The 25,953-nt window shown below is 33.6% G+C and overlaps 1 long non-coding RNA gene across 1 annotated transcript; it reads right to left on the bottom strand.

Annotated features, from left to right (window-relative positions):
• Nucleotides 1–3,984: 3,984 nt before the first annotated feature.
• On the bottom strand, nt 3,985–17,310 carry LOC107866326. The gene is made up of 3 exons (XR_001672880.2): nt 16,693–17,310; nt 9,562–9,634; nt 3,985–4,375 (listed from the first exon to the last, which is right to left on the bottom strand). It is a non-coding gene; the product is annotated as an uncharacterized LOC107866326 (long non-coding RNA).
• Between the last annotated feature and the right edge of the window lie 8,643 nt (nt 17,311–25,953).

The following is a 25,953-nucleotide window of genomic DNA, read 5'->3' as shown; positions in this document are numbered from 1 at the left end:
CAAAGTGATAGATTGTATGATACAAGGCTTCCATAACCCTAACTAATAAACTTGGCTACTCATGAATAAAATAAAAATCATCATAAGTATATTCATCATACCAAAAACTAGAAGAAGATATTGGTGTGCCAATAGAGAAAACAAGAGAAAAACATTTCTCTCTCTCCTCAAGCTAAGCTGCCTTTCTCTTCTCTCTAAAATAATACAGAATAATGAATAAAAATTTGGCATTAAGCCTTTTAATAACCTCTTCTTTCATAATTGCCTTATAAGTCCCTGAACTAATTATAAATGACAAACTAGTTTTGGACATAGTTTCTAGGCGCCACATTTGGTCCAGACTGCTACTCTCTCTTGTGTCATATGCCATCCACATTCCATAGTCCCATTATTTCTTCATCTACTTCACTAATACCTAAAATCACACTAATCATATCGGTTATCTCAATTATATAGAAGTAGAGTAAAAACATAAGAAACTAGGCACTTTGTTCTCTAAACTTAGCTATAATATGGATAAGTTATGGTGCTTAGCCGTATAAATACACCCAATATTAGAGCACTAGTCCTGTGGGCATCTTTTGATAGATATCACTTAGGGTGTATGACTCAACCCCAAAGTTCATATAACCCAGCTCTAGTTTGGGAGTTTTATGCTTCTTACACCTCTATGATTTATCTGATTACCCCACCCGAGCATAGAGATGTTAAGCAACCCCAGCTAAACCATACTTTGCTTAGATGGGTTAGAGTGGACATTTCTAAGGTTTCCATCTTCCAAGTAACATTTGGGCAACATAAATTTTTCATAATATGATCATCCATCAATAGTCTCAATGAGGGCAGCTTGGGCGATCCCAACCACAACTACTTGTATACAACTAGCAAAATTATAGTAATGCTAGCTCCCAAATAACATAATGCTCATGCAAAATTAAAGAATCCAATAGTAAAAGGAATATTAAAAACCTCGAGGTCCTCTTTTTTCTCAGCAAAAGATTGTGAGGCAATAGAACTACAATAATCCATATTATCACCAGGCTCAAAAATCACCGTCTTCTTCTTGATTACCAAATCCTTCATAAAGTGTACATAATTAGGTATCTCTCTAAAGCTATCACTAGGGGAATATTTAGTGACAACATATTCAACATTGACATAAATTTATAATATTTCCTTTCTTCATCCTTTAAGGAAAAGGTGAGGGAGGTCGTGGAATATGCTTCAACACTGGTGTGACCTCCTTACCCTTTTTTATCATCATAAGCTCATTTATCTATAATCATTCATTTTTGGGATACCACAGCATTAGTCACCAACTTGTTAGTTTTAATTTGTGGTGCATCATCAACATCCACAATCACATTCCTTACCTCCTTAACTAAAAACTATTAGTGGATCAATAGTCGACTTACCATATTAAATGGTGATAGCTAGGCAGTGACTATCATTCTTTGGATTTTGAATAGTATTGCTTGTTTAATGTCGCAAAAAACTTCTCAAATTACTGCCCAAGCTGCTTAATTATGGTTGTATATAATTCTACTTCCTATCTCAACCTTGATATATCATCCTTAATCTCTTTAAAGGAACTCTCTTGTCTCTCAAAGCCCTTCACAATATTATTAATCAAAGCTTCCATTCTCTAACTTCTTAAGATCATCGTTCCCCAATGGAACATAAAGACCAATCTTATCCTTGTAATCATCCTTTCTCCTCCATTCACAAACGCACTCTCTACTCTTGTCCCTGTACCTATCTTAGTAGTAGTTCCAACATTAAATCTCTTGGATTAAGTTCAATATGTATTGATTAGACCCTTGTAGTTTGGATCAAAATCTTCCCATCCAAGTACTTTACTTTTTCTTTAGGGTCAAACTCTTTATTTCTAGAAGCTTTACATTATAAAACCACTGCATTCAACTTTTTTGTTCCAATGTTGGCAAATTTCTTAGTAAGAAACCCAATATTAATCCTCATCTATGCTACCTGTTGAACTACTATCTCATGTAATACTCATGACTTATTGGAAGCATCAATCAAATAAGTACTGACTAATTTATCTTCCTCCTGAGTAGTCCACCCTTAGTTGGTTTTAGTAATCCGATCTAAGATCTATCAAGCTCTATCCCATCAAAGAATCATAAAATCTCTACATATAATAGTATCTATTATAGCCTTGGTATTTGTATTCAAGGCTCTATAATTTATCTCAAGCAATTTTCTCCCTATGATTCTGTGGCTTGGACAGTTATCAATTTCTTCTTTGAACCTTAACCATATCTCATAAAGTGCCTTTGAATGCAACTGTCTGAAATTATAGATCTCATCCTTCAACTATAATATTTTAGTGGGCGAGAAAAGTCAGTCCAAAAATTATGTTCTCAACTCAGTCCAAGTGGTGATAGACCCATGAGAAAACTCTCCTAACCACAAAGTCACTTTTCATGTAAGAGAGAATGGGAACGACCTTGGTCATATAGCTTTCTGACTCACTTTACAAACCAACAAATACTCCTTTCAAGTTCAACAACTGGATCATTGCACTCATAATATCATATTTTGTTCCTTGGGGAAATTCTAGAGAAATGATAGCACCTATCTCAATTAATTCAACATACCTAAGATCTTTATCTAGATCATCATAAATTGGAAAATATTGATGAACTAGCAGTTGAACTCTGTTCCATCTAACTTTATCTTTGTTGAGTGTTGCTTGATGATATTCCTCCTTTTGATTAACCCTTTCTTCATCACGTTGCGCAAGTGACAGCCTAGCATTTTTTGGCTATTAACTAGGAAGTGGTTTTCTCGATAGTTTCTTGAACCCCGCGCATAGGTGGATGATTATATATTGATGGTTCATTCAAGAACCCCTTTGTGTTGGGGTCCATGATTATACTTTTCTACTCTCTCTATCTTAGGATTCTATTGTAAGGTCCATTCAAGCTCAGGATCAAATAGAATCAGGGATTGCCTTGACTTTGCGTATTGGGCATATACCGACACGTGCCCTAGAAATAGTAGAAAATAAAAAATTCATCAAACAAAACAAAGAACTTCAACAAACTCAATCAATCAATCTTTAACCATATTCCCCAACAATGGCACAAAAATTTGTGGTCACCCAAATTTTACCTCCAAGAAAGTATAAAGCAGTCGTTTATCAAATATAGAACCAAACCAGGTTGAGGTCTTTCCAAAGAGGAATAGGTTGGAAATCTATCATGAGGTTGCTGATATAATTAGAAATTTTAGAAAGTAAAAAAAGAGGGTCGGTTATGAAAATAAGAGTAGTAGTACAATGCTAGGAGATTAGGTTTGTATCAATGTAAGATGATCACTAGGGTTTTGTTCCCCATGACTTCATAACTCCACAAACTACTCATGTTTGTCAGACTATCTCAGTGCCTTACAAGTAAAATATAACAGGATATGTATCACCTAATTGTTTGTTGACCTTGGTTTGGGCAAATTTCACTCATATTATCTAGATCTTAGAGTGTCGCATTACTAACACCTTGTTTTATGATCTTAGATTAACTATCTCATCTTGGTCTCAAGTTAATTAGATAAAGGTTGGTAGCTTCAAATTACTATATGATTTGGTTTTCCTAATCTACATCTCTCTAACAAGTATTGAATACAGACAAGTTCCTAACATTTGCAACTATTAAGAAAGCAATAAAAACAAAAGAAATCCCTATACATACAACAACACCAATTAAGAATAACTTAGCACTAAAGTGGTATGTTATTCAATCAGGGTTCCCACAACCCTAGTTATGGGGTTTAACTGCTCATGATTGTAACAACAAATATAGATTCAATAGATGGAAACATAAAGATGAACTTATGAAGAATAAGAATGAAAAACTGAAATCTAAAATTTATTGTGAACCCTGAAAGCCAAGAACAATAATTCGAAGATCAATAATGTATCTCAAAACTCAAAATAATGTCAAAAGTGTATAAAGTGCGTAAACTAGTAATAGAACATATTAATGGTATTTATAGATACATAAGAAAGCCTATCATTAGTAGTGTAGGAAACCAGAGTCGGCATCAACTCACGATTTGTGGATTGAGTCGTAAGCACAACTCAGGAATTGTGCCTTAGATCGTGGAAATTAAAGTGAATATACAACTTTGAAGCATCTCCTACTGACAAGGCATTCTATGGGTCTTCACTTGTACTTACACCTTGTAAGTAGTCTCATGGAAATAAGGAACAAATGTTATCTTATTGACTTTAACCCACGTTGCTACCTACCAATCATAGGTACTACCTATTAGTCGTAGGTTGACTTGTGGGTAGTTTTTTTGGCAAATCTTCTTCTTTTTTTCTCGTTCTTTGATCATTAACTCTATTTTCCTGCAAAATCAACATAAAAACACATCATATCTAAGAAGAATACTAAGTTCATGCACAATTTTCCTATTTTAAGTATCATAAGTGTCATGAAACCATGGCACATCACTTACCAAAGTACAAATGCTGATATAGTAGGAGATCATACTATGTGGGGTTCACAGACTGAATGTCAGAACCTATTTTATAAGATAATATAACACAAAGAAAAGTATGTGGAATGTACAGAGCATGTGAGATATGCACTACACTATATTTGTTGAACATGGATTGAGGAATGGACATTGATGCAACGACCAAGTAAAGTAAACTAGTAACATAATAAGAATAAACTGCTAAGTAAAATAAATACAAGGATATTATAAAGACCTAAAAAGATATACAAACTGATGTTCTTATTATGGAATATTAACATCAAAAGTAATATTTGGTACACTAAGATGTATAAATCAATCTAGATAATAAAAAATACTAAGTGCATGAATATTTTTCTAGAACTGAGATACTATGAACTAGACAAAGCAGAGGATCATGCGAAATACCAAACTGTAAGAATATGGGAGATACTAATAACCAATATATAACCATGTGAGATAAAATGGAGTTTAGTGTATAATCGCTGTGAAAAGGGCCCAATATTTCTTACCAGGGTATAAAGGCTAAGCTAATATGATATAGTATCAATAAACCTACAGTGACATATGGTTCTATGACTTAAGGACTTTTACTAAAGGTATCAGCCAAGCAGGCTGGTGAGCCTTCATTCCCTAGTCCACTCAGTGCTAAGTAATAGCCCTAACTAAACATAATTGATAGCTTGATGAGATGGAATATTTAGATGTCAACCTGAGATAACATATATGGATGTCAACCTATCCATAATAATGGATGTCATTCCTAATTGCCAGTGGATTCTATTTTATAAGAAAACTAATCCATAACCATTAATGGTTTTTCAGATACCATACTAATTAGGAACTTACTTTTGATAAAAGGTTTCAAGAGCATTGACGGCATAACCAGATGTCATACATGTCATGTATCATCTTGTTATGAGCTGAAGCTCCTAATTATGATCTTAAAACTCATATGTATATGAATCATGTATTTTGAATACTATGACTTATAAGTCTATGAAAGACATGAGATGATTGGAGTAAATGCGTAAAGGAACCCTATGAGGATTAAGATTTTTGAAGGAAATAATAAGGCTAGACCCAAGCCTTGAATTCTAACTTATGGAACTAATAATAGTCTAATAGGGTGAATTTATCTAAAAACACCATTTAGAATATACTTTATCTGAAAACACTCTATCGGTCAGCAGCACTAAAAGTAGGGATAAACTAAAATTGATTAATAGAACATCTATCTAAAATTATATTGAAACATGTTAACATGAATAAATGAGTGTTTAATTAACAAATCATACGATCCTAGTTCATCGGGTGTCAATAAACCACCATCTTTGAAGAATGCAAGTATTCATGAAGGCCTTTATAATATGAATAAAATATGAAATTACATAATACAAGCCAAAAAATCATGGAAATAGCATTATACTTAGGGTTAATAAACATGATACTATCAATGTGCTAAATTTCATGAAGAAACATGTATTTATAGTTTACTAGTTGTAGGGAACTGATGTACAAGAGGAATCATGGTTGTAATGACAACCCTAATTTTGAGATCATGAATTAACTGAGGACTAAATATTTTTCAAGACTCTGTGGGTAAAAGGATACCCATTGATAAAATCCCATATACCCGGAGATAAAAACCTTGGAGAAACCTTTAAATTTGGAGTCTGAAGTTGAAGAACTCTAATTTTTTCTAGGAGAAGAAAATTCCATCTTTACCTATTTTCTCTCTATGTATTAATTGAATTTTAAGTTAATAGGGAATTTAGGCCATTTTAGTCTTACATTTCAGCCTTAGGATAGGTCATTGATGTAGTTTTTGTATTAAAAGAGTGGGTAAATACCAAATAACCCTTTTAAAATAATATAGAAAATTTTTGGAATCCGTGTCGATGATCCTTATGACGACTTGTTGAGTTTGGAGATAAGTCATGGTCAGAGTTATGATTTGGGACTTGATTTTGGCTTCCCGCTGCCTTAGCCATGAGTACCCCTATGACTCATAGGGTCTGATGATGACTCATAGTGTCTCTCGATAACTCATCGTATTTGAGACATTGCTATTGATTGCTATGACAGTGCTTCAGTAATTTAGCCATAATTTCTTACTTCAATATTGAATTACAGAAAAATTGAATGATTTGGAAATATAGTTCAAATATGTTTCTTTTGGTTGGTCTTGATCTAAAAAATACTTTAGAAACTAGGATTTATAATTATTTGAAGTTGAGTATAACAAGATTCTTCATAAGAACTCAATCGGTAAGGAAGGTTTGAACTTAGATGTAAGCTACGAGTTACTTGAGGCTTTAATACTTGTCTGATATCACTTCTCGTACTACTAAAACATAAAGTTTGATTCTTTAATTACTTGAAGAATGGTTCTAATCTTAGTTTGAATTTTTGGTATTTTACAATATCTCTCCCTTGAGATCTTTCATCCCCGAATGAACACTACTAAGTTGAGAGAAAAGGGAATGAGTTACAATAGATTGCATAAATAGGAAAAGGTGTAAATTTAGAAGACTAAAATGAGAAGAAAAGAGAGTAAATCACTAGTATTGTTCACCTGATCTTTGAACTGAACCAATGGTTATTCGGACTGATCCATACTAATAATTTAAAACTCACTAAAGTATTTCGATTGAAACATATGCATGGAACTTGGGCAAATAGATGTTGATGTGAAATTTTTTTCATTCATTGAGTAAAGAACTTTATTTCTTCCAATACCCTTTGTTAGAATTCTAGATGTAATTGAGGAAAGAAGTATGGGCATGATCTGAGCAATACATCTGACTGGGAAATTGTAACATGTCTTGAACATTCTAGTCCACTGATATAAGTATATAAGAAAAGGTAACAATATCGATTTAATCATCAGGAATCTTTACTCTTTAATTTTTATGACATGAACCAAAGTATCTTGGGTCAAAATGAATGACAAGAACATACGCTTTTAGCAAAATGACATTAAACTTCCAACTTATTTTGTGATCAACCTCACATCCAAGGTATACTTAAATTCATGGAAGAGCTTTACTAGGATGAACTATAGAAAGAAGGATACTGTAGAATAGCGACTAAGAGACTCCGGTAACCCTTAACACCCAATCAAGGTTTGAGGCGTATAATCGATTATGAATAAGCTTGTCTATGAAGTTTTTCTTGAGAATATTCCTAACATATTGTGATTTCACTAATTAACTAGAATGTATCATGAGTATGCAAACCTGAGTGTGTTAGGAAACTGTGGGTGCCTGAGTCATGACCTTTATGGTCTTAGACTGTTATCACGAGTTCTTAGAGCATGATTTGGATTTTTTAGTGAGATATTACTCCTTATGCAAGGAACTGAGAATAGACATGCATCTGAATAAATTCCTCACATCAAAATGTATCAAGGTAGCACTAAAGTGTTGTGATGACATAAGTATACTGATTATGCTAGGATAAGAATGGGTCTCTACCACCTCTTAGCTATGTTCTAGAACTTGCTAACACTACTACCTAAATCTCCATGACTTAATTGGTTCAATACTTTAATATGTACTCCTTATACCAAAGTCACCACACTAAGTCTACAAGTCTAGGTCTTAACCTTCATATTTATTTTAGTAGCCAAAGCAAGCTATTTCATGGTTTTCCACCTATCCCTTGTAATAACCTACCAAGTCTATATAGAGCTACTTTCCAAATCTATCTCTTTTTATTGTTTGTCATAGTACTAATCTCCACCGTCAATACTATATTCTAAATTATGACTTTTCACCACTATGGGATAATAAAGGCCTGATTCTATAAATGCATGAAGAAGAAAATCTGGAAACATACCTGACTCAATTTTAGGAGAACTCTTTTGATTCGGCTGGCTTGATATGATTGAGTTAAGTGCTAAGAACAACGTATGCTAGGAGGGTTACACTTCTAATTTGGGAGACCTAGAAGAGTTGTTGAAAAAGTAGGATGATTCTGATAGCAAAATTTCCTACCTTTTATCGAAGCTACCAAAAAATCTCATAACTTCTGGCCTATCTTGCCATACCCAAAACAACCTTCATATCCTGCCATATATTCCCTTACGTGTCATTTGCCACACTTTCTACAAATGGGGTGAAATTTTTCTCTTACAATAATTTTTTGAGGATGACAGCCAGATGCTCACCCTTCTGATGATAATTAGGCCTATGGGCCAGAGATAAAGTACTAGATGATGAGAGGGTCAACCCTGATGAACTTTAAGGAAAAATAGATTGGTTCCACTAGTGATCTTTTAGTAATTAGAGTTATCATTCCCTGATATGACCCTCTTTTTCTTTCTTTTTCTTTTTTTACCATCATAATTTGAAGGGACTACTACCTACTGATTCAATTGAGGTCATATCTAGAGCTAATAATTGGATGGCTTCACAAAATTCTGCATTAGAAACATTAGCACTTGAAGGCTAATTGACTGGTGTGGAAGAATTACCATTTTGATGACTTTTCTGAGTGGTATCTTCTTAAGGAAACATATTCTAAAACATGTACGGCACAAGTTAGGAGAATAGATAGAGTTTACTATGATATGATCCTGAAATAAGTGAAACTTTCCAAAAATATTTCATAGACTCTTATTCATGAATATGGCACACTTCACACCCATTAACAAGATTCTACGTAATGCGGCTTTCATGCACCCTAGGACAGTTTGAACCTGATACTTTGATACAAGTTTTTCACGACCTTAGACAACCCCCTACATGTAACACATTGCTTAGAACCTTAAATGACCACAAGCTAACCAATAGCCTGGCAGGCCACTAAAAATACTGAAAATAACTGACATAAACACTGTGAGGAATTTGAAATAAATAAAGAAATAATATTCTAAAATTAACAAAAATATATGAGTTTAAAACCACAAAAATAAAAATTTAATTATATTTCTAAAAGCCTTTACTAAGATCAATTGCTGGGACAAACCCCAAGCTATCTCTAATTATTCAAAAAATGAAAGGGGTATAAAAATACTAATAAACGAGTCCTTGAATGATGAAGACTCACCAAAGTAGAATTGTTGATGTTGTAGGAGATCGGACTATGCATGAGTCAGAGGTTGATCATCAGAACCTATATTCTAAGATAATATAGAGCAAAAGAAAGATATAGTCAGTACGTTAAATGTATTGAGCATGTGATATATGCACTACACTATATATGTTGAACATGAGGAAATAAAATGAACATGGAGTGAGGATCATAAACTAAAGGAACAACTAAGTATAGTGAACATGTAACATAATAATAATAATAATAGTAATAAAATGTTAAGTAATATGAATACAAGGACATTATGATGCCCTAAAGGGATGTACAAAATAATGTGGTTATGATGGCATATTAAAATCAAAAGTAATACTGGGGAACACAAAGATGTACATATCAATCTAAATAATTATAAATACCTACTGCTTGAATATTTTGATATGACTAAGATACTGTCAACCAGAATGAGTTGAGGGTCATACAAATATTGAAGTGTAAGACGATGAAAGACATTATTTACCGAAATATAACCATGTGAGCTAAAAATGGAGTTCAAAGTATAATCCATATCACAAAAGTCCCAATATACCCTACTAGGGTATAAAGGCTGAGTTTAGCTGATCCGATGTGGTATAAATAAAGATAAGAAGCATATAGTTCTATGACTTAGGGACTTCTAATAAAGGTCTCAACCTAGCAGGTAGGTGAGCCTCCATCCCCTCATCCACCCGGTGCTAAGTACTGCTCCAAGCTTAACATAAGTGATAGCTCAATAAGATGACATAGTTAGATGTTATCTGACATGACATATATAGATGTCAGCCTATCCATCATCATTGATTGTATGCCTGATTGCTTGCGATACTACTAGTGACCTCTATTTTATGAGAAACTTTATCCACAATTATTAATGGTTTTTCAAATACCATAAAAATTGGGAACTTACTTTAGACAAAAGGTGTTCAAGAGAATTGATGGCATAACTAAATGTCATATATGTCATAGATCACACTATTATAAGATGAAGCTCTTGATTATGGTATGAAAACGCATATTTATACAAATCATATATTTCTGAATATTGTGACCTATAAGTTTATGGGAGACATCAGATGGCAAGAGTAAATGCATCAAGAAAACCTATGAGAATTAAGATTTATGGTCTTGAACCTTGAATTTTGGCTCATGGAACTAATAATAGTCTAATAAGGTGAATTTATGTGAAAATACAGTTTAGAATACACTTTATCTGAAAACACTCGATCGATCAATAACACTAAAAGAAGGGATAAACTAAGACTGACTAACAGATCCTCTATCTAAGAGTATCTTAAAACATCTAAACATGAAGTAATGAGTCTTTAATTTACAATGAATGGGATCTTAGGTCATCGAGTGTTCCTAACCCGCTATCTCTGAAGAATGCAACTATTTATGAGGGCATTTATGATATGAATAAAATATGAACTTACATAGTACAAGCCCAAAATCATGGAATTATCATTATACTTAGGGTTCATGGACATGATACTATCAATGTGCAGAATTTCATGGGGAAATATGTATTTATTGCTTACTAGTTATGGGAACTGAAGTACAAGAAGAATTATTGTTGTATTGACACTTAATTTTGAGATCATGAATTAACTCAAGATCTGAATGTATTTTGAGATTCAGTGGGTAAAAGGATACCCATTGATGAAATACCACAAACCTGGAGATTACAACCTTGATGGAACCTTTGAATTTGGAGTTTGAAGTTGAAGAACCCTAATTTTGCCTTAGGAGAAGAAAATACCCTCTTTCTCTATTTTTTCTCTATGCATTGACTAAATTATGAGTTAATGGGAATTTTTGGCATTTTAGTCATACATTTCATCCTTAGGATAGATTAAATGACATAGTCCTGGCATTAAAAAAGTGGGAAAAGACCAAATAACCCTTTTAAAAGTGCTTCAAAAGTTTCTGGAAATACTGCTAATGACCCTCATGATGAATCTATAGGTCTTGGGACAGGTCATGGTGTGTGTCATCATTTGAGACTTGATTTTGGCTTCCCAATTTCGTGACCATGAGTCATCCTATGACTCATAGGTTCTGAAAATAACTCGTAGCATCTCACTATGACTCATCGTGTCTTATCATTGTCACTGACAGCTTTGACAGTGCTCCAGTAATTCAGCAAAACTAAATACATTGGAAAAATAATTCAAATATCTATCATTTGTTGGGTCATGAGCTCAAAAATACTTTAAAATCAAGAAGTTAGGGTCATTTGAAGTTGACTATAGCCAGATTCTTCACAAGAAAACAATCTGTTTGGAAGGTTTTAACTTGGTTGCGAGCAAGGAGTTACTTGAGGCCTTAATACTTGTCTATATCACTTATTATTCTACCAAAATGTGAAGCTTGGTTCTTCATTTACATAAAGCACAATTTTTATAATATCTTGGATTTTTGTGGTGTTACGACTGCCCCTCTTCATATAGGGTATGGTTGATAGAGCCAAGAAACCTTTGGTAACATGGTTGTTGTTGGGCCATGATGATCCTGTAAACACCACAAAACTAATTTAGAAACCTTATTGGGTACTATAGGGGGAAGATATTTGGAAAACTTATGAGAAAATAAAAACCTAGGAAGCTACTTCTAGGTACCGCAATAGTGTTTAAATAACTGTAGTAGCATTACTGCCAAGATGGTAACTAGCCATTATAGTGATACCATTGTGGTGGAAAAGTTAACGTTATAGTAGTTTGTCATATTCAACCATTAGAGCTCCCATCCCATGGTTTAAATTATGACTATTCTTTGTATTTCTTAGAATAAAGGGTAGACCAAGCTTAGGGAAGTTGGTATATACCTTTTTTCACAAAATGGGAGTGTAGAACACTCGAATTCACCCCTAACTCACCAAATATCATTGTAGAATATGAACCTACACCTTTCACCCCTTCCATGGCCGAAATCCTCAATGAACTACATAAATCATACATTTAGAATTCTAGAGGAGTGTTGAAGACAAAAGAGAATCTAAAATATTTGTCATTTCATACAAAAATACCACCAAATACAAGTATCAAAAGTTGCCCCAAAAACCAACTAAAATTTCTCAATTCTAACAAAGTTTAAATGATTCTACAATAAAAAATACATAAGTAAGTTGTCACAACCCAACCCCGGGCCTAGTCGTGAAAGGTATCTCAAGCTCGTCGAGGACCAAAGACTATCCCCTTAGCCTAACCAACCAGAACACAAAATCCAAATGAACAATGGAAGACATCCTGAAGATAAAGATAAAATAGTTAATGTAACTGATGGAACTAAGTGTGGATAAATAGTGACCACCCACACTTCATCCACAAAAGCCTAAAAATTGAAATACCAAGTTAGTTTGAGACATTCCCCCGACCATGGACAAAAAGGAAATCCAAAATATAAAAAAATAATGGGATTTCTATTCTCATAAAAGAAAGAAGTGAATGTCCGGCGTTCCAAAAGATAGAGGCTCACCATTTCAATGTAGACCAACCAACGAACCAAAACCACCTAACTCTAGATAAGGAAACCAAAGAAAATCCTAAGACCCTATATCATAAAATGATGTAGCGTCCGGGGACGGTTAGCAGCTTGAGAACTAGCATGTAACTTAGGGAAGGGATGAAATAATGCCATTTTCCAAAACAAACCAATCTTAAAGTACATATTTACATACATGTATATAAATATATATAAGATGCTGGGGTAGGATAAAGGGTTTAAGCATGAGATTTAAAAACCATTAGACTGGAGTGTGTAGCTCAAATCGTCTTAAGGATACTTATGGGCTGTATAGGTTTTTCTCTCCCTGCTGAAAGGTCCCAGTTCATGTTAGCTGCAGGAACTAGGAAAAATACAAAGAAAGGACAGGGAATCTATGACACCAGTTATCCCGAAATATGTATAAAGTGTGAACTATGCACACAGTTATAAAGACACCTATGCCAAAAAATGTGGTTTTTAGTGTTGGTCCCCTCGGGACCTCCACCTTCCACGACGATCTACACAACCCCCTTTAAGCCTAATTTAAACATTTGCACATAACCTATCCATTTAAAAAAGTAGTTATCCATTTAGGCATTTACTGTTGGTATCGTCATAATAATTGATTAGTCTTTAAAGCTTATAGAATTATGCAATTCCAATTATCCATCAACTTAGGGGAATCCACGACCCCAAGTTCCAATTTAAGACCACACCATAGCCATTGAGGATCTTTTCAAAACTATTTTTATCTATTTATCCATTAATGCAATGCGATAGCTAAGAACAATAAGTAAAATCATGTAATTGTCCATATTTCAAAACCAATTATGCAAGAGGATTGAGATTAATACCAATTCCCAACTAAATTCCATAAAATTTGGGGGAATCCATGACCCCCTTTCCATTCAACATTCCCATGCTTAATTTTAGTTCAAAGACCATGAGATAAAGCATGAAAAATAAGTCCAAAACCATGGAAAAACCAACCAAGTAGTAATCATACAAAAACCTCAACCCATCATTCAACCCCAACAAATAAATCCATATAACCCATGAATTAACACATGCTTTTATATAAAGCCAAGTTAGGAAAGAGATACATACCTGAAGACACTAAGAAATTCAAAGAGAAAACCCCAATTTAAAGCATAGATAACCAATTCTCTTAAAAATTATAATTGTTATTGCTTGGGAAATTTGAGAGAGATAAGAGTTTTTATGTTATGTTAATTGGAGGAAATAGGGCTAAGGGAAAGGTTTTAAGTCATAGAAATTAATGGGATGGAAAGAGAAGACCACAATGCCCTTAATGAGATCATGTAGAAAATATAACTCACAGGCACTACGGTTCTTGTAACGACTTGTGATAACCAATCATAAGTCCTCACCACGACTCATAGTCTCGGTAGTACCCAGAACCTCCTCTATTGGCTTGGTCACGAGTCACACCCTACGACTCGTGACCTCACCTTATAACTGGTAGTGTCAGAGTCATGATCCAAATAGGAACCTGGGTTGTAGTATCAAGTGTGCTACAAAGTGTCCCTGTTTATGTACTATCAACCATTGTCCCTGCTATTTATGTTATCAAATATTTGCACAGGACATTTGGTAATTTTTTGGAGCAAAAAGGAATAAGGTAGAAGCATATACTGGGTTGCTTGGAATAAGGTATGTCTACCTAAACCAAAAAGAGATTAGGATTTAGATCTATGTTTGATGTATACAAGGCCTTATATTCTAAGCTATGGTGGAGATTTAGGACTCAAAACAATTTATGGTCTTATTAATAAGTATTGGAAAAAATAGATGCCATCCCTTGTTGAATATAGTAGGGGTTCACAAGTATAGAAGAACATACTGGAGAAAAGAGAAAAAGTTGAGTAATTTATATGGTGAGAACTTAAGGGAGGCACATCAAACATATGGTATGACAACTAGAAAAATCTGGGTCCTTTATTTCTTCAACATATAGAAGTTCAAACTTTTCATAATATACAAGATATAAGTGAGTTCTTACTAGAAGATCAATGGGAATGGAATAAAATGGCTGACTTGCTTCTTGATTTTGTTGTGAATCAAATTAGAGACAAGATGGGCAATACCCAAAAGACAGAAGATAATGACCATCCATGGTAGATAAAATCTATCACTGGTTTATTCAGTGTTGAAGGTAATGGGTATTAATGAGGCACAAGAAGATATTAAGGAGGATTTTTTGCAAATATGGTGCAAGGGGATACCTTTCAAAATCTCTTTCTTGCTTGGAGAGTTTGGTAAGGGTAAGTTATTGTAGCACATAATTTAAACACATGGAACTTAAATATGTTATTTGATTATGATTGTTACGTGAACTAAAAGAGGGTCACTGTTGAGCATTTTTTCTAAGGGAAAAATTGTAGAGAAGGTATGGAACTATTACGTCATAGCTGCAGGCCTGACTATAGGAAAATTTCTGAAGCAGAATATTAGAAAGTGTAGGAATCTGATGAGAGTCCTAGGTGTAAAATAGTTTTCCAAGTAGTTTCTTTGGTTATAATATATTTTTGATGGAAAATATTAAACACCATATTACATGGTAGATCTGACTCAACTTTACAAATTATCAGAGAAGTGAATGCTATCTTAAGTAAATTTATGAAGTTTAGATTCATGTCTGACTAGACTAGTAATATTTGGCCTGAAATAGTATTTGCTTTGGATGTATATAGAACTGAGTAAAACTTTAAAATATTGGGATGGATGACTCCTTTGGGAAACTGGGTCAAATACAACACTGATAATGCCTCTAAAGGCAACCCTGGGCCAAGTTCTACTTCTTTTTGCTTAAGAGATTCTCAGGGACAGTTTATGATGGCTAAAGATTTCAAATTACATTATTCTATTAACTTAGTGGCTGAGCTAGGGCAATCAGAGAAGGATTATTGTACTATCAGGAGAAAGGGTCGAATCATATTATTATTGAATTTGACTCAATGACTATGGTATAGATTTTTAAGGGCATCTGGAAGCCTTCTTGGTGTATTGTGATGGAGATTAACCACATTAGTAGGATAAGAAGGAATTTATTAGTAAAATTACAACATTTCCTCTGGGAAGGAAATATTATTCTTGTTGTTTTTGCTAACATTGTTTTTGTTTTTGTGGGTAATTTCACTATTCAACATATCCCTAGTTTGCACAGACAAATCCTAAATTTAGATAGAAAAGGGACAATATATATAGAAGAAATGTAAGGAATAATACATGATAATTATGACAAAAAGTAATCAGTACAAGTAAAGAAAGGATCATAAGTCGCAAAAGTATAGTCAAACACACATGTTTCAACCTACTCCTAAAGTCAGAAGCATTTCTATTGGTTTAGTATCCACACCTATGAGAGTTAAGGTGTCTTCAGTTAAAAACTAAGACTTTGGAAGGGTTTGAAATAGTCATGCTTTCTCTGTGCTTTTGCAGTCAATAAACCTCCTACAAATGAATCATTATTTATTAATGATAATCTTATTGCTTTTAATTTTATTTTTCCACATCTGGAGGTGATATCAATCTCAATTGAGATTTAATCTCTCGATTGAGGGGAGAATTAGAGGGATGAGTTTACTATCCATAAAAGTTTCATACCTTGGATAAATGGAGAAGAGGCGGAGATTTCCAGTCATTTCAAGCATATAGGATCAATTGATCTAGAAGAAGAAGATTTAGATAATAAGAAGCTCAAGTAGACTAATTATCTTTTAAAAGTGGTGGTTTGTGTACCTAAATCTAAGGATTAATCAACTTAAAGAAAGGGAAATCAATGCCACAATTAAAAGCTTCAATCAATAAATGGAAGAGAAATACTTATCTTAGATGTTGGAACAAGGTATACCACAGAAGATATGAAATCTATGAGGAAATTACTCTAGGAGCAGTATTACAGATGATTATGACAACTACCTAGGCTCAAGTTCATCAGAGGTAGAATGGGGCAGATGAAATATCTTTTGATATTTTGTTTCCCAATTCTAATAGCTCATACAATGGCTCTTATTTTTTTTTTTATTTGGATTGGGTCACTTTAGGAAACAATTTAGTATTGGACTTATTTTACTTATGATAGGGCCCCTGAGCCCAAATACCTTTAAACGGAATGATCCACTAGAGATACAACCTAGTGGTAGGGTGGAGATAGGAGAGATGAATATATGAATTGAGAGATTTAATCTTGCAGTTTCTAGGTGAAGCCTAGCTTTAGTTTGATCAAGTAGTTGATAAATGTAATTGAGTGTTTTGGGGGGATTCTCTAAATTGCTTGTATTAACTTGTTATAGCTTAATCAATCATTGAGTTTCCCTATTTAGGGATTCAATTTGGTTTTCTCATCTATGGAAATTCAAAAGTCTTATTGTTTGATTAGATTCAATCGAGAGATGAAGATATAAAGTCCTTTGCTGCTCATAAATCTATTTAAATTTTGATAATTCCACATATCCTTATCATTATTTCAATTCCTAGTTTTTTTATATTAGCTTCTAACTAGGATCATTATCATCTTGGTATTGGAGATTAAGCTAAAGAGTTTTTCCAATGATTCTTAATCCTAGGTTCATAAATTTGAAAATTATGCTAAAAAAGTTGTATCAAAAATTCCAAAAAAAAATATGTGATTCATGTCTTTGTTAGAGTTTCTAGTTCTAGATTAGTATTCTCTAGTATTGTTGAAGTTTAAATTTGAGATCTGGTCTAATTTGGAGTTATTTGAAAATTTCACCATTGTTGAGCTTGAAAAATCTTGAAAAAGGTGAAGTGGGTTTGTTGACTGGGGCAAAATTGGAGGTTCAATTGTATTGAAGTTTAATTTCCTAGTCATTTCGAGCTCAAATCTAAAATTTGAAGGCAAATAGACTTAAATTTTTCTAGGGTCAATTTTGGAGTTCAAGGTGGTCTTCATGGTTTGAAGAATATGCAAGTGGGTTTAAATTTTGGGAGCAATTGATTTCAAATTGGAGCATAAAAATTATTGGAGTTTGTTGGTAGTTTTGAAAGGGGTTCTTATTTAAAATTTTATGTCAATCGGAGCTCCTTTGGTTGAGATTGAATTATTAAATTTTTAGGGTATTCTTCAAAGCTTGAAGATGGAGAAAATGGGTTTATTTTTGTCTTGAAAATGATGGCTAAAAAATTATTATACATTGTTCATGGTGTTGAAAGGAGCGCATGGTTAAGATTTTTGTCAAATTTGGAGTTAAAAGGAAGTTGTTATGAATCTTTGATGACTTCTGTTTTCTTGTTGTTCTTGAGCTCCTTTCATATTTTTCTTGAAGAAGAAGATAGAAAAAGGACACTTTGATCCAAAAATTCTCAAGTTAAAGTTGGTCAAAGTGTTAGTGGATCCATTTGTAAAAATTAGAAAAATGCAAAAAATTAATTTAAAAAAAATGTATTTTCCATGTCAGATGACTAGTCAACAATAACACAACAATTGTTAGTGCCCACCATCATACTCGTGACAGCTAGCACATGGAACCCACTTTCAAAGGCCTCAACATGCAGGTTTTTCAACACTTAGTTTGATTTTGGGATCCTAAAAGTTTTTGGGACCCAAAAATAATTCTAAGTGTCTAAATTTCGTGATTCTTTTTCTACAGTCTTTTACTTTAATTTATCAATTATTTAATAAATAATATCTTTAATTACTTTTTAACTTGTCTTAATCATCACATCATCAAATCAAATTCATTCAAGTGGTCATCATCTTAGAGACCCCAAATTTTTTCTAAGTGTCCAAACTTTGTAATTCTTTTTTCTACTTCTTTCTTTGATTTATATATTATTTAACAACTAAATAATATATTTAATTAGTTTTTATCTAGTTTGTAAACATCAAATCATTATTTTTTTCCAAATTAAGTAACAACAAGTAAAATTCTTCTACTTTTGTTACTTGGTATTTTTTTAATTTGATTTTTCTCGTGTCTCTTTTCTTCTAATTTTTCATCTTGATTCTTATATAATTTCTTGATTCAAGTCCTTTTTCCCTTATTTTAGTTGTCCTTATTTCTAAGAGTAGTAAAACTCCTCTCCACCACAAAGATAGGTAACGTGAATTGATTGACCGAAGCTAGTTTACAAGCAATCTTTAGAAGAAGCCATAGAGGTAAGTTGAAAGTTAAGTATGAGAGTCATGATTATTTTATTACAAACCTCATGTGTTGAGTTTTGTAGGTACAACATCTACTCACTTTTCTTATAATAATGGAGGAAGGTGCTCGACAAACAACATGGCGTCATATGCCAATGTATCAAGGCGAGTGACCATTATGAATGGAATGGTAGTTGAAACAAATAGGAGGTTTAGAAGTATAGATTAAGGGGTAAGAAGGAAAAATAGTATGATTGAAATGAGGTCCCTTACTACAAGTCGAAGTGAAGAAAAAAAAGTGTCTCGATTAAGAATACAACTTATACTACTCCCAACTAAATTGGAACTAAACCTACCCTAAAATTACATTCCAAATAAATCCGAGCTATTTTAGAAAAGTCACCACACATCCAAATACATAACCATATCATACACTAGAAAGGAGTCCTTGTTTTGTGTAAACCCAAGTTAAAATCCAAGCGCCACAACGAAATATATCACATGCATATTTTTATTTATCCTATGTTACAACCCCACAATACTATCCACAAATTCCATATCAAGATAGCTATCATCAAAACATTATTTATGATAATATGTTTGAAGATTTTAACCCTGATATATGGTGGGAAGGACCCAAAATCTTTAGCACAAACCAAAGGAAATGGGATAGTAGAGATAGGTATAGGGATGAAGAAAGGAAGGTGTGAAGACCAAAGAAATCAATATAGTGATCAAAGTGTTTCAAAAAAAATGGATGACAACATGGTGAGTCTTTTAATGTTCCAAGATGGCAATCAAGCTATTCAAGCTAACTACAACACCAAAAGGAAAGATCAAGCCTATGGATAAAATCATGATATACCTAAATTTTCTTCTCGTTCTATCATTTAATGTTATAACTGTCAAGGAAAAAGACATATTTCTAGAGAGTGTCCACAACAAAAGACAAATATGATCTTGAATGATAGACCTTGTGCTAAGAATTTGATAGAGTGTGAGTTTGGGAATGGTTATGATGAGCATAAATTTTGGCATGATGAAGCATCTTCAAATGTATATGATGACAAATTGGAGAAGGATTTGAACTTTTCTTGTGATCTAAAGAAAATCATAGGGAATTTTTATAAAGAGGAACTTAATCAAAGTATGAACCTATTCCATGCAATGTTCAAGATAATTGATAGGGTATGTTCCTTGGTCATTGATTGTAGGAGTAGTACTAATATGGCAAGTTGCACTATGATTGATAGAATGATGCTTTATGTAAAAAAGAAACACAATCCATACAAACTTCAATGGCTCATTGAGAATGATGAAGTAGAGGTAACCAAGCAAATGTTCATGAATTTCAACATTGGCAAGGATCGAGATGAGGTGTTATATGATATTTTTCCTATGTAATCTTGTCATATATTATTTGGTAGACCTTGGTTTGTCAATAGGGATATCTGATATAAAGTGGCATCCAACAATACTCACTTTAATTTGGATAAATAAAGCACATTCATTTCCATTAACCCCCTATCAAGTGAATAGAGACTATTAGATAATGAGAGAGCTTCAAGAAGAAATTAAGAGAGAAGAAGAACTTGATAAGAAGGAAAAATAATTAGCTCAATAAAGGGAATTACCTATCAAGGAATCTCCAAAAAGAAGTGGGTAGACAATCCTTGTGAAATATGTGCACAAGATAAGAAAACAAGCTCCAACCCTTGCTCCCAAGGTATGTACCTAGCCCTTCTATTTCTAGTGATCCTTGGAAATATGATAATAATTTACTTATGGTAAGTAGAATCTTGGAAGTGAGTGATCCCTTATGTTAGAACCCAAAATTTCAATGATTTTATTTTAATAGTCTCTTCGTGTTTTAATTTGATTTCTGAGTTGAATAATGACGCAGGATGTTAATGGGACCATTAGGAAGTATTTTGGAACTTTCGGAACACATTCGATGCATTTTTGGTCTCTAAAATAGTAATGGTCCATGATTAGGGTGTGCCACGGAGGCATCACCCACTCTAAAATAAAAACTGGTGGCTTGGCATGATAAGGGCATGTCATGCTGGCTGACTTCTATGATAAGGGTGTGCCATATACGTGGAGTTGTGTGATAAGGGTGTACCATGCCCAAGGGTGCAGTGACGCTAATTTTTGTCTTTTTCTTCAGTTTATTGATGGTTTTTTATTCTTTTAACTCCTACATAATATCATAACATATGATAAACCCATTTCCCTACCCTCACAAGTCAAAACATATCTCCTCTCTCCTCCTAAACCCTCAAGAATGCAAAAGAGGAATTTCTTTTCCAAAGTTCAAGCTTTCAAGGTTTCAATTCAATTTTCCTCTAAGAAATTTGCTAAATAGATGTATATGTGGTTTGAAAAATGGTACTCTTCCATCCTTGTGCCATAAATTTTGATTCTTAATTAAATTTAAAGAATTGATTTACTAGGGATCATACCCATTTTTCTTATCCTTTATGATTATGATGTTTCCTCATCAGTCAAGTCTTATTTAGCATAAGATTTCATGTATACTTATATTCTTATCTGTCAAAGTATTCTTATGCATTGAGCTTTAGTATTCTGATATATAGTTCCATGAGTTGACAAATGTACATAGTTTTCAGCATGATAAAGTCAGTTTGTAAGTAAGAGTATGTAATTTTAGCATGATCCTCTCAGTTTTCAAGAATTTATGACTTAGAACTTCAGATTTTAAATTATTATAGTTCAATTCAAATTTTAATTTTGATATTATGATCTCAAATAAGGTATGAAATTTATAGAATTATTTAAGAATAAGATTTAGCAACAGAAGTGTAGTTGGTTTTAAGTTTTAGAAACCCATATGCTATTTTAAGGAGAATTTCATATAGTATAAGCACCAGAATATATATTTTAGGAGTAGTATTTAACACCGAGAGGGAAAGTGGGTTCAGTGTGCCACTATAGGTTTAAAAAGCCTCGCCAAAAAGTATCTTCTTTGCCCAAATAGGCTCGGTTTAGTGATCAATCTAATTAAGGTTTTGTAAGATGGCATGATATGGGACAACCCTTCTCAACATGGGTCAAACAATGGACTTCATGCTAGCTCACATGGTTTCAGTCGGTTATAAGAATCTTCCATAAAAGAAGATAAATTTCAGGAACAAAGTGTAGTGACTCGCACCACTTATCAAATTATGCTTTATGACATTTTAGCTTTCAGTTATAATCATCATTATGGTGAGTCTTTTTATCTTAGCATGCATATTTTTAGTTTATGACACTTATTAGATTTACTTGTTGCATTTACCCTTATATACTCAGTATATTCTAAAATTATTGGCCACATATATGTCTATGTGGCTACATTGTTTCATAATGTAGGTTCTGGTGTTTTTCCTCAACAATAAGATTAGCCACGATAAGTACGTCCTACATCCTATCAGTGGGTGAATCCTCATGGTTCGAGGGCCAATTTTATGGTTACTTTCAGTTGTTAATTTTTTTTAGTTCAGACTGTATGTTTTTAGTTTGGGTTAGCGAGGGCATGTCCCAGTGGATCTTTAGTTCTAGTTAAAGGCTTGTCAAGAATAGTCAGATGATGTGTTATTTTAAGTTTTCTTAAGAGTTTCAGTTGATGTTAAGTTTATAATGGTTTGTTAAGATTGTTCTTTAATTGAACCCAATTTATAATAGTTTAGTTTCCATTTATATTTTACATCATTGATATTCTATAGAAATATAGAACTTTCTAAGCATAAAATGATGAAAATAAGCAAGTTTCTTAGGTTGTTATATATGATGTATTTTGGGTATGTATTGTAGGAAACTAGGTTTTGGATGCTAAGTTTGAGAAAAGGATGAAACATGGGGTATTTTACCACTTACTTGATCATTTTGGGGCATTTGTAATACTTACCAGATGTACGTAACCAAATGTATGTGCTAATACTTGAAGTTTAGAAGCTTGGTTGAAAGAATTAGAAGGCAACTGAACTATATCTATATATGGACTGCATAGAGAATTTGTGATCCATATGTGACAAAGGTAAGTACAGAATTGAAGATCCAGAGAGTGAAAGAGTTGAAGAAGAACTCCTTGTACTTACCTATGTCTATAGGTGGACCATATGTGGGTAAGGTAAGTACCAGAAGTCCAAAATCCTGAGAATGAATAGTGCAGAAAATTTTTTTCTGGCACTTACCTGGGTTTATATGCGGACGACATGTGGTACTTGTGCCCACTGGCAAGCCACATGTAGACATAGGTAAGTGGCCACCGACCTTTTTTATCCTTTTTCATTCGGGTTTTGATTTTTAGGGTTTCCTCATTTACTATAAATACGCTTTATGTAGTTTTTTAGTAGAAGTTATGCACTCTTGATACTTTCAAACATATTTTCATTCTTATATCCAATTTTGGTCTTGGGTTTATCTTGTATTGATTTTTGTTGATAAATTCAATTAAAGTTTTGGGTTTTTAGTTGCGTTTATTATGATTATATCTTATTCTTTCAATTATGAACATTATTGATTACTTCACAACCATGAGAGGCTAAAAACCCTTAGTTAAGGTTGTGGAAACCGTGGCAGATTAACTAAATAGGGAAAGTACTACGTTCTTCTGAACTGATACCTATGTATGCATTGTATTATCTTCACTTTAAGAGCTATCTTAGCGATTGAAAATATTAGGATCCCACATAAATTATTGTTATTTGCTCCAAAAGAGGAGTAGTGACTAGGAAAAGATAATTACAATAGTAATTTGAAGTTTAACTATCAATCCATGCTACTCCATATTATTTAAGTAAGATAGTTAGTTGTCATCTAATAACTAGAGACTCAAAAGTTAATAGTTAACTAGGATCTAGGAAAAGGGTTAGTAAGGAGACATCCTGAAACTCAAAAGGTAAAGGGTGAAATTTGTCAGCTAGTTCAAAAGATGATTGGTCGTACATAACTTATCTAATTTTGGATGCAAGCTATCGGGTTGGTTTAATAAAGCATGATAATCTTACAAAGTTGAGAAGCCAAGGGGAACACAATCCTAGTGTTCACTAATGACAACTTACAACCAAAGTTGATGCTAGCTACTTGTTCAATATTGACACTATAATCCCCTCATTTACTTTTCCAGTTTTGCCTATTGATTATAGCAGCTGAAAGCCGTAATTCCATGTATTCCCTTGGTATTCAACTCCAACATTTGTTGGGTTACTATATTTGACAATGATTGCTTAATCTTCAAATTGAAGGTGCAGTTTGGGTGTTATCAATAATTTGGCATTGTTGCTAGGGAATACGGTATTAAGCTGTGAATTAAAGTTGTTATAATTTTTGGGTCTTTTTTTTTGTTCCTAGTTGGGTATATTCCGGTGTATGCCTAGCATACAGAGTAGAGGTAATAACTTAATCCTAGTAAATCTAAATCTAGAGAGAATCCTACACAGCTAGTAGGATGACAGAGCCGAAAAGAGATAATATTCCTAAAGGGGTTCATGATGATGCACACCAAATGCCTTCCCCTCCTCCTGAAGAAATTTAGGACATTGTTGACCAATAGATGAACGTTTTATTAGCACAAGTTGCTAATCAGGGGAGGGGAAAAGATGCTCAACGCATTCCTTAGGAGGAATATTTAGTTGTGCAGAGGTAGGAAGTAAACCGCCGAGCAGCACTAGGTGGTAATCAAAATAGAGTTAGAGGTTGTCATGATTAAGTGATCCTAGTGTACCAATATTTTTAGCCATATGAGGATGATAAAGAGGATCTGGGGTACATTGTGTAGGCAAAAATTGGAGTTATTATTCCTTTTTTTAACCCCAAGAATTAAGTTTGACATAACGAGCACAATGATTTAGCTTTTAAATCTAAAGGTTGTATTTGCGGGTTTGACTACAGATGACGCAAACATGCACTTCGCATGTTTCATTGGGATCTATAGTTCGTACTCAAATATAGGGGTACTGGCCAAACAGCTTGCAACATCAAGTTCTGAGAAAGTGAACGTAGTAGGAGCCCAAGGTTCAGCTTCCAAAGCATATGAGTCAGAGTTCAAGGAGGAAGAAAAATATTTAGATCAATACTTGGTGGGTTTCTGAGCCCCAAGGGCAAGGAAACCAAGGTAGGAACTATTATGATAGATACAGAGACTGCAATAGGGAGTGAGATACTGACTGGAGAAAGAAGGATGACTATAAAAAGAATGGAGATAGGTACATTCTGCCTCAACGAAATGATACAGAACCAAGATTAGAAGAGATGATGACTAAGCTAGTAAAGGGTCAAGAAAATCAGGAGAACAACCTTAAGGAAATTAAGGGTGACATTTCAGAGTTGACCCAAACAGTTGAAGCTCATACTACTGCTATCAAGTAATTGGAGCAACAATTTAAGCAGATGTCAACAATACTAAACAAGAGGCAGCCAGGCACCCTTCCACAAAACACTATTCAAAATACTAAGAATGACGGTCATGTTCTTGATATTAACACATGCAGTGGCATAACTACTATGAATCCTCTATTACCTGTTGCGAAAGTACCAAGGCATAATGAATCTGTTATTAATGAGACACTTGTTGTTGGGCAAGAGAAAGAAACGGGTGATAAGCAATGGGTAATAATGGTAAAGTTAGTGAGGACAAAGGTAAGGTTCAGGTCGTTGAGCTAAAAATAAGACAAATTCCAAGACCATCCCTACTTTTTCCTAAGAGACTAAAGCAGAAGAGAAAGGCAGGAAAGTTCAAGCAATTCATTAAGATGCTG

This window comes from Capsicum annuum, chromosome 3, assembly GCF_002878395.1.
Source record: "Capsicum annuum cultivar UCD-10X-F1 chromosome 3, UCD10Xv1.1, whole genome shotgun sequence".
NCBI lineage: Eukaryota > Viridiplantae > Streptophyta > Magnoliopsida > Solanales > Solanaceae > Capsicum > Capsicum annuum.
The sequence above is the reverse complement of the archived record's forward strand: the minus strand, read 5'-3'. Positions and strand labels throughout refer to the sequence as shown.